The 14842-nt window shown below is 46.0% G+C and overlaps 1 protein-coding gene and 1 long non-coding RNA gene across 2 annotated transcripts in view; one reads left to right on the plus strand and one right to left on the minus strand.

Annotated features, from left to right (window-relative positions):
- The window catches only part of Ect2l (epithelial cell transforming 2 like), an 85896-nt gene extending 76392 nt beyond the window's left edge, over positions 1-9504 (minus strand). Inside the window, exon 1 of the mRNA XM_033763266.1 lies at positions 9370-9504. The gene's annotated coding sequence lies outside the window, so the exon portion shown is untranslated. The remainder of the gene's footprint in view (positions 1-9369) is intronic.
- Positions 9505-9609: 105 nt separating this feature from the next.
- LOC104863905 lies at positions 9610-12541 on the plus strand. The gene is made up of 3 exons (XR_780719.1): positions 9610-9734; positions 12198-12312; positions 12516-12541. It is a non-coding gene; the product is annotated as an uncharacterized LOC104863905 (long non-coding RNA).
- The last annotated feature ends 2301 nt before the right edge of the window (positions 12542-14842 follow it).

Below are 14842 nucleotides of genomic sequence, written 5' to 3' on the forward strand. Positions count from 1 at the left end.
GCAACCTATAAAAAGTGAGACCCTGTATACAGGTACAAATTCCTTATAATGAATGTGATCATTACATATATCTAAAGTATACCAATAAAGTTAATTAAAACAAAAACAAAAATCAAAAGGCTGGAGAATGTAGCTAAGTTGTAGAGTGTCCTTGGGTTCCAGAAGAAGAGGAAGAGGGAAGGGGAGGAGGAAGAGCTGGAGGAGCACAAAAAGGAAGAGAGAGAAATACAGAAAGTGGCTTTGCTCTCACATTATATACCTCTCTGTAAAATAGGTACAAGGACACATGGTTGATGAATGCCCAGAAGACAAAAGTAAGAACAAAGAATGATGTCAGAGGGAAGATTTTGACTCAGTCTAAGTGGTGGGGAGAGAATCATTTTCCCAGCTCTAGCTGTCTCGGGAGATTGTGTCCTTTATGAAGATAATAAGACTCGAGTTGGGCCACTGTTTGTGTTTCTAGCTAACAAGAATTTAGTTGTTCCTAGCAACCTCCTGTTGCTATAAATTCCAAGAAGAGGAGACAGTGCTCAGAAAAGCTGAAGAAGCTACTGGGTCAGAATCCCAGAATCAGACATGTGCAGGGCCTCTGCGGCACCTCAGTGCGACAGATACACATGTTCAAAGTGAACACACTGCAAAGATATGTGGCATATTTAGGAGTGATTTTGGAAGTGTTATTGCAGGGCAGCATGACAGAATGACCCCCGGATTTGAATTCTTGCTCCGACTTCCCAGAACTGAAGCTTTATATGCGATTCAGGGTCCCTGTGTGTCAAAGAAGGCAGTGATGTGTCTTGGCAAACTGCATTTCAATAATGTGCTGTCCAGATAAAACCCTCATGGCCACGCAGGGAACGATGTGCCTCCCTCTGAAGCAACACTAAATCAAAACAAATCCTTAGTTGTGTAAGATACCCAGCTATTGTTAAGTGAAATCCCCCTGAGAGCTAACAGAAGGGATGTTTATTTAGCAAGTTCTCATAAATTACTATTATCTGTGCTAAGGGATTGCTGGCTTATGTCATGAGCTGAGTCTGATGGAGAGAACAGTTGCCGACTCGGCTGTGGGCTTAAACCTGTGAGCCAAGGACGCTGCGAGAGTGGGGGGCCTGTTTGTTTACATCCATATACCTGACACTGTAATCAGCAGCTCCGGCCCGCCACTGCCGGCCAAGGGGTCTGCCCAGCTCCAAAGAGAAAGAGGCCATCCGAGAATGGGCCGCCACCTGCCCACCTGGACTCAGAAAGCCAGTGGCAGGCAGGCCCTGAGGTCCCCCTGCTCCCACCATTGTCAAGCAGATGAAGATCAAGACCTGGAGGCCTGCAGGGAGTAGCAGCACCTCTTCATCCACAAAGCCATCCGCCCGCTGACCACGACAGCCGGGCCCAGGCTGCCCCGAACATTGCCTTCCACCACTCCTACTGTGCCTGCCAGCACAGGCCCAGCCCCTGCCTGAAGCTCTAGGAGGACGGCAGCGCGCCTCGATGGCCAGGAGTGCACCTTTCTGCCTCTTCTGCAACTGCTTCATCCTTTTCCTGAACAGAAAGCACCTGCTGACTGAGGGATCCACGCGTCCCTCTCAGCGTCTGCCTCCCGAGGACCAGGCCCACAACACGGATGGACCAAGGGGAGCTACTCCCACCTCACCTGCGCCACCCACACGGGAGACCCAGTTCGTCCTTGATGCAGTGACCGACGTCACTGGACGGAACAGTCTGAAGGACAGCGGCCTTTGCTGAGGAGCCGGGCCCAGCCCGCTTGCCTGTGGTGAAACTTACATGCCACACGGGACACCTGCTAGATGGGCCTAACCAATCAGGCAGAAAATGCAGTTGAGTATTCTTTTTAAATGCGGGATTTTCAAAACTTTTTTTTTTTCAAGCGGTCCTTTTTGTGTCTGGCTTGCTGAGTGTAAAAGTTGTTATCTAGAAGATTCTGCCCTTTGCTGCAAAGAGTTCTGGGGCAAATGGTCATTCTGCACCAGCCTCACAGGGCACATGTTGTACACAAGCCTCTGCTATGTCCTGTTGTTATTAGTGCAACTTTTGCTTTATTTGTTGTTTGTTTGTGACAGGATCTTGCTATACAGTGCAAGCTGGCCTTGAACTCACTATGTAACCCAGGCTGGCCTCAAATGCACAGCGATCCTCCTGCTTCAGCCTCCGAGGAGCTGAGATTATACGCATGAGCCACCATGCCTTGCTTCTGCTTTGTTTTATTTAAGAAAAATAAATGTGATGTATTTAAAGAAGATTGTTCACCTAGGAGCAAATGAACAATAGCTAAATGTCTTAGCATTTATAGTGTAAATTATCTGTGACTTTGCCAAGTAAAGGAAGGGTAGGAGAGAGATGGTGCCCTCCTCCTCCCTCAAGGTCCCTGCGCACCTCAAGCCTGAGATTGACAGGGAGCTGCTATGACTCTTGTGAAGGCACAGCCCACACTGTGGCCTGAGGAAGGCCTGCTGGGACCCTATACTCTGGGCCTTCTTGCACAGGCCCCAAGGACATTGGCCATGAAAGGACCTTGGCCTGGGGCTGTGTGTAAGTGTGAACCTCTGCTGCTGAGATGGGAGGCACCACGGGAGCCCTTGCCAAATCTCCTCTCTCACTCTTTGCTCAGTACCCAGAAGTCCAAGGTCAATGAGAATCACAGCCAAGGACTTGAAGAGATGTACAGAGGAAAGAGACCATATGAAAGTCAAAGATTGTGTACTTTAAGAAAATAAAATACCCTGATTGGAGCAAAAACAAAAAAAGAAATCAGGGCTTAAAATGACACTGATAACCTCACAGTTCCTGTGAACTGGGAGTGTAGGCCAGGTTAGCTCTCACAGTCCCTCACAGGAGCCAGATGGGACTGTAGTCACCCAAAAGTGGACTCCCTTCCAGGCTCATTTAAGGGGTTATTGGCAGGATCCAGTTTCTCCCAGACTGCTGGAGCAAGGGCCTCAGTTTCTTGCTGGCTGTTAGCCACAGCCTCCAACTTGGATTCTCCATAGTTTACTTCACAAAATGGCAACTCACTTCCTCTCAAGTGAATAAGCAAAAGAGCAAGAGAGGGCAGACAAGATGGAAGCCAGAGTAATGTAATCTCAGAAGTGAATTACCACCACTTTTTGATTAGTCAGAACAGAACAGAGCTCAGCAAACACAATTAACAGGCCATATCTGGCCCACCACTTGATTTATAAGTAAAGCATCACTGGAACACAGTGATACAGTTTATATGCATTGTCTGTGACTGCTTTTATACTACTGCAACAAGACTGAAGAATGGAAAGAAAGACCATATGGCTCACAAAGCCAAATACAGTATATTTATTATCTGAGCCATTACCGAAAATGTTTGCCAATCCCTCCCTGCCTTACAAGCAAGTCTAGCCTACATTTAAGGGGAGAAGATTCAAAAGAGCACGAACTAACGAAGCTAAGGCCACAGGATGGCATTTTAGAAGCTGCCTACCACATAATGTTGGCCACAGAGCAGGCACACACGTGTGTGCTGGATGTGTAAATGAATAACTGTTCGTGTTGCTATAGTTTCAGTGAGTCCCCTCCCGTTAAAATTCAGGTGCTGAAATGTAACAGCCAGGGTAACGAGAGGTGAGGCTTTTCAGAGGTGAGTAATGAGAATGCCTTCCTCTGTGGGTAGAGAGGGTCCCTATGTTGAAAGAGACTTCACATAGCATTCAGCTCCCTTGCTTTTCTGATTTCTGCCATGTGAGGCCAAGCATTTCTCTCCTCCAGAGGATGCAGCAGCAAGCGCCATCTTGAAAGCATACAGCCGCCTTCACCAGACCACCAGACTCATCTGACACCTTGATCTTGGAGTTCCCAGCTCTGTTCTTTCATGTTGGGCAGTACTGAGGACTGAATCTAGGGCCTTCAACCAAGCTACATCAATCAGTGCCAACTTTTTAATTTTTTATTTGGAGAAGGGGTCTCAGTTGTCCAGGCTGGCCTCAAAGTTGAGATCCTTATGCCTTAGCCTCCCAAGTAGCTGGAATTCTAAATTAACCAACTCGGGTATTTTATTATAACCACACAAAAGGGTCAAAAACATACATCTACCAATTTTCCAAATCCAAGCACTGAAAATCAAATTACAAATAAGAAAAAAAAAAACTTTCACCAATTACTAGGATTTGACAACTGTGCCGCAACTACATTTATCAACTTGTGATCCTAATAGTAACGTCCATCATTATGCTAAAGAAACTCTCTAGTAAAATATGCTCAGAATTGAATTTATATATAGATTTGACAGATTATTCTTTTATGACTTCAGCAAATTTTAAAAGGAGGAAGTATTTTAAGATACTCATTTGAGATGTGAATTCATTCTGGACATAATTCAAAACAACGTAAATTATGTTTGCAATAGGGGAGTGACCAGTATTTTCTAATAGCTAGAGAGACTCAGAACCCTAGTGTTACAAAACCATAATCTTATCCATTTGCTTTTCATCTTTTCTGTGGGTCCTGTTTTTCAAAGGCTAGTCTACATAAGCCTTCCCTGGTCATTTGGGAGTTATCATTGTCTTACACAATGTGTCAAGTCAGGACTGGAGAGGTCTTGAGCGCCATCTTGCTGTCTCATTTAACATCCCTGTTTTCAACTTTTGAACTCTAGTGTGGGTGATGAAAAATGGAAGCCTCTGTGTTATTTCACTCTGTAAGGAAAGGGCTTCTCCAGTGTTCTGATTTATATCTGAATGTCCCTAAGCCTCATGTGCCATAGGCAGGGCTTTTGAAAGGTGATTAAGCCATAGGGGCACTGTAGCTAGAGGTGATGTTAGCATGTGGTCACCGGGGATGCCACCTGATAGGGTGCACCTCTCTCCCAGGCTCCTCCTCTTCCCTCTCTGCTTCTGGCTGTCATGATGAGAACAGCTTTTCCTCCACTATGGCCCTCTGCCACAGTGTCCTGCCTTGGAGTCAGCCAACTACGGACTAAAAATGGAAAGGAAAATAAATGGGTCCTCCTTCAAGGAGTGGGTGTCAGGGTTTGTGTCCCAGCAGTGAGGAAAGTGACTAAGACAGCTAGGCAGGAGGATTGACATGTTCAAGTCCAGCCTGGCCCAGGGAATTTAGCAACTTAGGTAGATCCTCTCTCAAAAGAGGGGGTTGGGGGAATTCAGCTCTTATGAAGGACCTGGGTTTAATCTCTAGTACTTAAAAGAAAGGCTCTAAATGTTTCTCATATTTGTCACAAGAAGGGAAAGAAATAGGAGTCCCCAATCTGTGATTTATTTGTAACTGGATCCAAAAAATATACTAAATAACAAAGCCAAATGAGAAGAAGGATGTGTAATAAATGCTGTATTTAACAATTTCATCTTTGTGGTCACTTTGACAGGCACTGGGCTTGTAAATCTCTTCTCTATACACAAGTTTATTGAATTCTCACACCTACCCTGGAAATTAGACCACAGGAGAGAAAAACATGGTGAAGAAGCCATTCCAGGTCCCACAGGTAGTACCTGTTTACCAAGCTTAAAAATTAATACCGAATTTGGGCTGGGATTTAGCTCAGTGATGCTGCACCTGTCTCACAAGCCAAAAGTCCTAGTTTTATACTGAATTTTCTCTAAAGTGTGAATGTAATTTCTATTTTGTGGCTCTCTCCTTTAGAACCGATATATTGGTGAAGAACTTGGCAATTGACGGTAGCACTTTATGAATAGCAAAAAAGGGCAGATAAGAGTGGTGGGGTGGGAAGAGGGGGTGAAGGGAGGGCAGGGACAAGGGGGAAAAATGAGAACCAATGTAACTAGATTGTACCAATAAACTCAACAAAAAGAAAAAAAAAAGATCGGTGGGGTAGTCTGTTGTGTGACAACTTACAGTGTTATGAAATAATAGGAAATACACAGTGAGTCAGGCCAGGGATTTAGCTCAGTGGTGCCACAGATACAACATTCTGAGTTCGATCCCTGGAACAAAAAAAAAAAAAAGAAAGAAAGAAAGAAAGAAAAGAAACAAAGAAAGAAAAGAGAAATACTTGGTGTGATCAAAATATAAAGTGAATGTTGAAATTTTTAAAAATGTATTACAGTAAAGGACATATTACCATTAACCCCCCGCCTCAAATTACATGGCTTTGCTTCTTGCCACTTTCTGAAGCCATTCTGAAAGTCCTCTTTCCTGTCTTTGTGAGATGCGGTCAAATATTTGGAGAATGATGCTGTTCATCAGGTCTGTCATGGTGTGGCTTCTGGTTGTTGCCTAAAGTCAAAATGGCCATGAAAGGTAAATGTGTTTGGATTAGATGCCAGACACATCAAGGTAGCCATGGCAGTGCTACTACAGACACTCATGAAAGAGGACTTCCAGAACTGCTTCAGAAAGTGGCAAGAATGTGGGATGAGTGTGATCAAAGAGAACATCTGTATGTGTGTCTGTCTGTGTGTGGGCTCAAAGCAAACACTACATGTACGTATATAACTAGTACTGTCCTGCATTCCTGCTACAGCGTGTCAGAGGCCATTCTATACAATATTTGGGAAAAATCACTTCATAATTAAGTTATGATTAGGATTGTTTAAGGCCCAATGCCTTATTGCCTGACAGCTGACTACAGCATGTGGAAACATAACTCTGTTTTGCCTCTGGTCACAAGTTGAGGCCTCAATGATCCCGTGGTACCATAACTCTCAAAGGCAAGATTACATCAGCTGAAGACATCCTGGTTCTTTGAGAACTGAGTAGTAATAAAAACAAGACAAAGTTTTCACCAGGGGAAAGGACAGATTCCTTATTAGCCTACTATCTCCTCCTACCCACTATTGTAAGAATGCTTTGCTCACCTCACTGTCCTCACCAGCATAAGATCCTCATCAACATAGGATTACCATGGCCCTCTAAGTCACCTCATACTCCCTCTGGTTATTGTATGCACTCTATAAATAGCGGCTAGCTCGGAGTGTCTTGGTCTTTGTTCACCCTGAGGGACTGACCTCCCAGCCTCCCATGTATTATGAAATTATGTCTCTATTGTCTTTCTTTAGCCCTCGCTGCCCCCACCCCCCATTCAAGGCAGGTTGGAGGATTGATTGGCCTCCAATAATAGAGCTCCTAAAACTCTTGAAGATAGGATGCTAGAAGAGTCTCTTGTTCTAATATTTGGTTTTGGACCCTTGCTCCCAACACAGAGCTCCTAAATCTCTTGGAAAATCCTGGGTGAAGGGAGCATCTTTTATCCTGATGAGTTGGTTCTCAGTGGGCTCCTGAATAGCTTTAGGATGGGGCCTGGTTGCCAGGGATCCAACTTGTTTAGCTTCACATCCTGATCTCCAGGGAAAGAAGGCAGGGGTGGGGGGTGAAGGTTGAGTTGATTGTCAGTGGTCAGAGATATAGTCAGCCATTACTCTATTATGAATCTTCAATAGAAACCCAAAAAATCGAGGTTCTGAGGGCTTCAGATACACGGAGGTGGCTGGAGAGGGCTCCACTCCCCTCCTGCGTACCTTCCCAGTGCATCTTTTTCATACAGCTGTTCTCTGTATCCTTGGTCACATCCTTCATAATAAAAGGGTACATGTACGTTTCTCCAGACTTCTGTAAGGCATTCCAGTGAGTAGATCAAATCGAGAAGGCCGTCAGGGAAGCCCAGTATAGCTGGCCAGTCAGAAGCATGAATCCTAACCTCACCCCTGTGGTTGGCACCTGTCAGTTTGGATCTTAAATGACAGGCCTGAGTGTTCAAGGCCTCCTCCGGCTTGGAGCTACGTAGCAGAACCTGTATGAGGTGTGGGCTGGTGGGAGCCTTTTAGGGTCCACGAATCAAAGAGGACTGAGACCCCACCCCCTCCTCTACCTTATTCAGCTGCTTCCTGGGGGGCAGCTTTGCCCCACTGCGCACTGCAGCCGCAGGGGGACACCTTGCTACAGACCCAAAGCACAGGGCTGGCCAGTTATGGACTGGAACCTCCAAACTGGACCAGGAGAATGCTCCTCTCCTTATGAGTTGACATCATGCGTGTCTGTCATGACAGAAGGCTGGGTGACATAGTACCTGATGGGGTGGGCATCTTACAGGACGCCCTCTGCGAGCTGACACCAAACTCTAGGTGCCAGCACTGAATCACATAATAAGCCCCCAGGTGGGCGCTGCTGGAGAATCAGCTGTTGGTGGGAAGAACTCAGACATTTTGGTGACCAGAGATAAAGCATCGTGCTGAGTGTGAGGGTCAAGAGAAAAAAACTTTAAAAAAAAAATTCACAATAACCAGACCTAGATTAAAGGATTGGATGGTGAGGCAATAGCTAGTGCACATATCGCTGCTGGGATAAATGAGAAAAGCCATGTTGTCAGCAGACTGTTTCCAGGGGTGATCTGTCAACACAGCTGGAGAAACGCAAGTCAGTCTAGTGCTGCTCCACTACTGTGGACCAAGTAACGTAGAAAACTAAAAACGAAGTGCTTGTTCTTTGGCACCTGCCTTGGAGTAGTTCTGCAATTCGTGCAAATTACTCAATGGTTCATTTACTACCTAAAATTTAATTCCTTAGAAATATGCCTCTCCAGAGATTGTCTGGTTCTAAAACTTGCAGAAAAGAACTAGTGTACAAGAAAAGTGTGAGTAGTGACAAAACAGATACGGACGATGCCAGTTACCTGCCCTCCATTCAGGGCTGTGAAAGCAGCCTATTCTGAACACAAGCCAGTGCGTATTTTATGAGGAAACAAGGAAATAGAGAGTAGTTCATGGCATATTCTGAGGAAATCGGTGCACTGAGGGCACAGATGGTGACAGGAAACACAGTAGCACATGTTAGATGTGCTCACGGATTTGTTTAATGCTACAGCGTTAAAGCCCTAACAAACAAGAAGCAACTGCACTGTTCAAATTCATCCAGGAAAAGTAACCTGCTATGGTTGCCCTAAAAAACGTCAAGCCCCACCCCTACTTTGACCTTCTGAAAGTACTGTTTCTTTGTGGTTTTTTTGGTACCGGGGATTGAATTCGGGTCCTTGCTCTTGCAAGGCAGGCCACTGAACTGCTGAGCTAAATCCCCGGCCCATGAAAGTACTGTTTTTATAAAGTAATCTCTAAGGTTCCCTAGAAGCACAGGAGGTCAGGTTCCTGAAGAACAGATCGGCTTAAACACAACTGCAGGGGCCGCAGTGAACTTTAATACCAACGACATGGGAGATTCTGTTCTGATACCCACGGCGACATTTATTAATAAGACGACATTTATTAATAAGTACCGTCGGTATCTTTTAAAAGATTCTTGGGGCCAGGGATAGAGCTCAGTGGTGCTGCCGCCTGCCTTGCAAGCGCAAGGTCCCAAGTTTGATCCCCAGTACCGAAGTGTCTCACAAAGAGTCCAAGACTTCACCTCCTTTCTACCCACCTGGGTGCTGCGCAGGAGGTGAGACTCACCCTGCACCTGCCAAGGCCTGCGAGTCCGGCAGCGCTCAGAAGCCCAGGGCTGCACGTCCAGGAGCGGCGAAGGGCCCGGCTCTAGGCGACGCTGTCCCTTCGTCGGTCGCACGGGGAAAGGCGAGCCAGCTTAAAAAAAAAAAAAAAAAAAAATTGGCTGAGTCCTGCCCCGCGCCGAATCGCGGCCTCTTCCCTGCCTCGGAAGCCCCGCAGCCCTGCGAGGCGAAGAGCAGGGCTCCCAGGCACGACCTGCGGCCCCAAGAGGGCCTGGGACACCGAGCCAGCTGCGGTCTGGTCTCCAAAAAGCACCAGCTTTAAGGCTGTGTGGTGCGAAAGGTACAGGTGTTTATTCTTTATCATGGAAATCCTCAGCAAATCTTAATACTTATAACTGCCAGTTTTAGCAGAATACGGGAGGCACAAAAACAAAAAATACCCTTTCTAAGTACATTCTAATGGTTCTGGTCAGAATGACCTGAACATTCCTTGTGATGCCTTTTGTTTCTCCCTCACACACACCGTTTATAATAGTTATCACCCTAGAAAGATGTTCACATTATGTAGGAAATGCACGTTAGAAAGCCAGATACTATGAGCTTTAAAAATTAAACATGTTTAAAAAGTTTGCTTGTATGCAAATAGGTTAAATGACTTGCTGTTTTTTAAAAATTATCAGCAATTAAAATTTTCTGATGAAAATACAAAATCTATGTAAAATATCATCCTAATAAAGTTTTCTTCTAATCCAGGGTCATTTTTTTCTGATTGCCTCTAGCATGTGTAAGGAGTTTACAAGGATACAAATTAGATAAACTGAGATTAGTCCCGAGCCGCGACGTCAGGATCCTGCCAGCAGGTCCTAAACCTGAAAGGACGAAGACAGAGACACGGGAGGCACCTTTCTTCTTAAGTTCCTTGCTTGGTTTATTACAGAACCTTTTCCTTTTGTACTCTCCAGCTGCATGGGAGCGAGGGCTGCACGGGAGCGAGAGTACCGCCCACACATTCCAGAGGGAAACAATAACAACCATTATGGGTTACATCTGCTACCAGCTGAACTCGCCCGTGGCTTTGGGCGAGAGCACCTCCGTGCCAGCGAGGTGACTCAAAGTTCAATCATGGCTAGGCCTGTGTCAAGGCTCACCATAATGGCTCGCCATAGAGATTTTGTTACCTGGAACTCACATGGGGTTCTTTGACAAAAAGGACAAGTGGCCCGAGTGAATACAAACTGTCCATCTGGCCTGGAGTCCCAAAGGACTCCAAAGGAAGGCTGAGGCAGGACGGCATCAGGCCAGGGGTTCCAGGCCAGCCTGAGAGTGCAACACAGTGTCTCCAAACAGAACAAAATGAAAAATCAGCAAACCACAAAGAAGCAAAAGCAAGAGTCAACCGCATATCCCATGTTCTCCTAACAGGTGGAATCTTAAAACATGACAAGTAGAAGGGAGACTACTGACGGGGCAGGAGTGAGGAGGAGGGTGGCACTAGGGGGATGTAAAGAGCAAACTATACGTGGAAACTTCCCCAAACATGAAAAGAGGGGCGAGGGTAGAGCAGGGACTAACGGGCTTAAAATGATCAAAGTGTGTGTGTGTGCATGTAGAATGTCGGAACGGAACCCACTAATCTGCAGAACCAATAAAAGGAACCGGGGAAAAGAGAACATCTACTCACTTGGTCAAACTGAGATAGTTTAGTATTTGAACTATACCAAAGCTAGCTAGGTGTGGTGCCGCACACTTGTGATCCCAGGAGGCTGAGGCAGGAGGAACTGTGAGTTCGTGGCCAGCCTGGGCTACATGGCAAGACCCTGTCTCAAAAACTATGGTGAGCCTTGACACAGGCCTAGCCATGATTGAACTTTGAGTCACCTCGCTGGCACAGACGTGCTCTCGCCCATAGCCACGGGTGAGTTCAGCTGGTAGCAGATGTAACCCATAATGGTTGTTATTGTTTCCCTCTGGAATGTGTGGGCGGTACCCGCGCTCCCGTGCAGCCCTCGCTCGCATGCAGCTGGAGAGTATAAAAGGAAGAGGTTCTGTAATAAAGCAACAAAGCAAGCAATAAAGTAAGCAACCAAGCAAGGAACATGAGAAGAAAGGTGCCTCCCGTCTCTGTCCTCGTCCTTTCAGGTTTAGGACCTGCTGGCAGGATCCTGACGTCGCGGCTCGCGACAAAAAACAAAACAAACAAACAAAAAATATATATAGAGAGATATTTATCTATATATCTCAAAGCTGCCAATTGTGTATCAAAAATATTGCAGCTAATATATGATTAAATGTATGCAGACCTAGGATATATTAATATTAATCAAAATGATTACCTGTCTGCTGCTCTGTCACTAACCCACCAGAAACACCACTACACTTTACAGTATCTCAGGTCCAATCCAAGAACAACGTGGCGGTTTTCTTCTGCCCTGGAAAACCTGTTTTTCCTCTTAAATCTCTAATCTCTCAAAGAAATGAGTCTTCTATGTTACATATAATGCTCCGGTGACTTTCTAATTTTAAAGGAGATATTAAAGTGACCAGTCGGGGCTGGGGTTGGTTATAGCTCAGTGGTACAGCTCTGGATTTGATACCTAGCAGAAAGAGAAAAGGGAGAAAGGAGGGGAGGTGGTAAAGGAGAGAGGGTGAGGCAGGGAAAGGAGGGGAGGAGGGAGGGAGCCAATTAAATCAATTAACCAACATTCTTTAAATCCAGAATACCAAATATTACAATATCAAGATTTTTTTTCCTACTCGGTGAGTCCCTACCCTCCTGGTCCCAACTAGGTGCTTATTTCTGTAGCCTGGAAACACTGAGGCCAGAGCGGGAATGTCTGCTTCAGCACCCAGGTAACTGAGCTCCAAAGAGATGAACAGAATGTGGCGCACCTGCGTAATGGGATGCAGCCCGGCCAGAGGTATACACTGAGGCGGACGGGGAGCGCCGGGGGGAAGGGAAATAAGGGTGATTCAAATGTCATGTGCTGTGCACAAATCCCCCCGACAGCTGGGATTGTGTGTCACAAACATGCTAATAAAACTAAAGAGGATATATGGTAAATAAAGAAAACCAGTAGCAATAAGCCACTTAACCACTTACTGTATGCTTCTTTTCATTAAGATACCCAGAAGAGAAAACCCACAGAAACAACTTTGAGCCTGGTTTGGTGGCACATGCCCATGATCCCAGCACTCCGGAGGCTGAGACAGGAGGCTCCAAGAGTTCAGGCCAGTGTGGGCTATGCTGTGGGTTCAAGGACAGGCTGAACTGTAAAGTGAGACCCTGTCTCAGAAGCAGAACTTTGATGGCCAGGGACTGGGAGGTGTGGGGGTGAGGGCAATGGAAACATTCTGGAATCAGGTCAGAGGGAGGAGTACACAGCTCAACAGCAGAACACTTGCCTATATGTGAAAGACCTCGGGTTTGAGTCCCAGCACCACCATAAGAAAAAAAAAGAAAGGATTAACTCATGGTGATGGGTATACAACACTATTATATATAATCTTTTTTTTTTTTTTTTTTTTTTTTTGTACTGGGGATAGAACTGTTGCACTTACAAGGCAGGTGGCGGCACTTCTGAGCTAAATCCCTGTCCCCATATATTTTCATTTCATACATTACAAGTTCTTTGGTGTAATGTTCTCACACTAGGGCACCCGTCGCTCCAGAGGTCAGGAGATGGCTTTCCAGCACTCTAGCCATTCTGAATTCCCCTTCTCCAGGAAAGTATTACCTTGATTTTCCTGACCTGCTGTGTGAAAAGAGGCTGCTGGTGTCTGTTTTCCAGGGTGATCGGCAGGCTACCTTCTGGGGTGCCAGCCTCAGGCCTTCATCACTTTCTTATCTAGCTTTTTTCAGATCATATCTGGGCCAGGATTGTCGCGAACCGGCGACGCAGAGCACTGTCCCGCAGTGCCTCAAACCTGAAAGAGCAGCGGGGTGGAGATGGGGCAGAGAGAAAGGAAGGACGCCAAGACAAGAGTCTGATCAAGGCGACGTTTATTACTGGCAAGCACCGGCCTTTTAAAGAGAAAGGCCGAACTATTATGGGCTAGGATCACCATAGTAACCTCAACACCCGCTCCACGGGAACGAGAGTTCACACGGGCCTCAACACCTGGTCCACGCAGCCCGGGACGCTTGCACTCTGCACAGCGGTCCCAGCGCGCCTCGCCCGCCTCCCACGCCCCTCGCCCGGCCCTCGGGGCTGTCCGAGTTTCTCCCGTGCAGGGTCAAAACAAGTTTAACACGTGCAGTCCTTAAAAAGGAACAAATGTTGTCTTTCAAAAAGCCAGTGGGCCATGGCTGGCTTCCCACACTGAGCCAAATCCCAAGCCCAACAGCACTGAACTCTAGTGGTTTTTTTTGGAGACAGGGCCTTGCCACGTAGCCAGGCTGGCCTCAAACTCATGGCGACCCCCTGCCTGAGCTTCCCAAGTGCTGGGATTACAGGTGTGCGCCACCACGCCCAGCTACAGACTTTTTTAAAAGGATAAATTTTATGTCACGAGTAATTTTAATAAAGTGCTTTCAAAAGATAAAGCTAATGTTTGCTAAGTGTATTGCTATCCGCTACTGTGCTAAGCATCCTACATGCACTTTGTCAATTACTTCTCATATACCCAGGTAGTTTTTAACCTCATTTTCTAGATTTAAAACAAAAATCAAAAATCACAATCAAGCTGAGTAAATGTACATGTCCAAATGAAGGGTCCAATCAAGGTCTAAGTATGGGGTGATCAATATATACTGTGGATGTCCAGATTCTTAACGTCCATTACAGTAAAGGACACATTGCCATTAACCCCCTCACATCACCTCCGCTCACTTTGAACACAGTGATCCCGTGGTTCTTGCCACTTTCGGAAGCAGCCCTGGAAGTTTCTTTGTGTTTTTATGAACTGTGATTAAAAGTACAGTGAGTGCGTTGCCAAGTGCCATCCAGAGGAAAGAGGCTTGTGAACACCACGGTGCCTGCCTGCCTCGTCCACTTATTCGCCAGATCGGGCACTGTGCAACTTCTGGTTCGTCCCTCAGGTCAAAATGACCCTGAGAGGTAAGGTTCTGACTAGCTTCAGAACACTGGGGCAGCCATGACAACGCAACAGAAGGCATTCTGGGAAGAGGATGTCCACAACTGCTTCAGAAAGTGCCAAAAGCCATGGGGTAAGTGTGTTCAGAGTGAGCGGGAAGATCCTGAGGGGAACCCAGGCGATGTGTCTTTAGCTGTAAGAAATATTTTAAAAGTTGAAACATTTACTGTGTTTTCTGATCACATCTCATGCTCTCTCAGTACAGTCTTTTAAGTATGCAAAAGGTACAAACTTTGCAGGGAAGTTACAGGATTCACATTCTACACAGTGCATTTTTCAGAACTGAATTCTTCTATTCCCAGGTTGAAGACTCAACAGATTTCCAGAGGCAACAAAGACAAAATTTAAAGCAAT

This window comes from Fukomys damarensis, unplaced genomic scaffold, assembly GCF_012274545.1.
Source record: "Fukomys damarensis isolate Sample0158 unplaced genomic scaffold, DMR_v1.0_HiC HiC_scaffold_14, whole genome shotgun sequence".
NCBI lineage: Eukaryota > Metazoa > Chordata > Mammalia > Rodentia > Bathyergidae > Fukomys > Fukomys damarensis.